Source organism: Lactuca serriola, chromosome 7 (genome assembly GCF_051521515.1).
Source record: "Lactuca serriola cultivar US96UC23 chromosome 7, Lser_US96UC23_V15, whole genome shotgun sequence".
NCBI classification, from domain to species: Eukaryota; Viridiplantae; Streptophyta; class Magnoliopsida; order Asterales; family Asteraceae; genus Lactuca; species Lactuca serriola.
The window spans coordinates 46,037,737-46,039,265 of record NC_136414.1 but is presented as its reverse complement, the minus strand read 5'-3'; positions in this window follow the sequence as shown (position 1 = coordinate 46,039,265).

Here is a 1,529-nt window from a genome sequence, read left to right as displayed (position 1 = left end):
TCGGGGACGTCGTAGCAGTGAAAGATCGAGCTGCCATTGCGGTTGTTTCCAGTGGCGGATAACCACCACCTCCTAGCGTCGTCGTCCTTCATTCTTATTCTTTTGTTCGCCAGTAACACGTAATAACCACCAAGAGGCCACCGATGTAACTCCTGCCACCGATGAAGACAAGAATTGGGGAGGCTATTGTTGCCACTGTCGTGGGTTGCGTAAACCCCCTCCTTTCTCCAACCTGTCGTATGTTATACTCCGGTGTCGCCATCTATGGCCGTCATCTCCCACCGCAGGTCGTAGCGCCGCTGTTGCTGGATGGTTCCGACAAGATGGTGGCAACATTCGTGGTTTGAGATGTGAATGCTCGTGTGTGTGTGGGTTTTCTGTCGAGTGAAGCCGTGAAGAACCACCATGGAAACCGGCCATGGTCGCTGCTGCCGTCAACACCGCCGTACGCCACCATGTGGGTGGCCAGGTCCATTTTGTAAACTAAAACATGTGTGTTTATTATAGTGAAGTGGTGTTTTGGTGTTCATTTGGCCACAAAAGTCACCGCTACCACCATGTGCCACCACCGGCCACCACAAGGGTGGTTGTGTGTGTGTGTGTGTTTATCTATTTGTGGGTGCGTTTATTTTTGGGTTAAAGCATTGTAAATTGTAAATTGTGATTAGAATAATAAAGAAAACCCATAACCACCACCGTGAGGTGGTGGATGCCGCCGCCACCCGCCGTGTTGGGTGGCGGTGTGCTTAGTTGTGTTTGAATTGCTTTTGGAGTGCTTGGATACGATTGGACTAGAACCATAACCACCACCGTGAGGTGGTCGCCGCCGCCGTGAGCCGCCATTGGCCACCACTACTTGTGGTGGTAGTGGGTGGTACCTGACTTGTTTAACGATAATGGGCCCAATAAAGCCCTAATTGACCTAAAATCCCAACCATGTAACTAATGGGCTAGTATTGGGTAGGAAACCCTAATTAGGTTTTGGAAAACCCTAATATCATGAAACCCTAATTTTGGGGATTTTATCGGGACCGCACTGGAATTATTTAATAAACTTAAAATATTAATTAATAATCATTACAAATTAACCTAAGGCAATATTAAACTTAATGGATTAAGTCCTTAATGGGTTAAGTAGGAACACTTAACCCTAATCGTCATTTCATGTGAAAACCCTAATTTCACTTGGGCCTTGAGTTGTGCCTTCCTATTGGGTTTTGGTGAGTGGAATATTGACGGGCTATCCAAGAACAAGTAAATGGACCAAAATAATTGGATGAGCTTTAGGATAAGGCCCATGTGAAGGACTTGGGCCCAATTTAGAAAATTAGGCCATAGGTGGGCCATAACTGGGCCTTGATGATTATGTGATATTGGGCCATGGGAATACCAAGAGTTTAGACTAGAATAGTTGGATGGGCCTTAAGGAAAGACCATATAGTGGTCTGGGTCCAATTTGGAAAATTGGGCCATATGTTGGGCTTTGGCCCATTACTTGACTTTTGGGCCTTTGGAGTGTGAGTTTGACC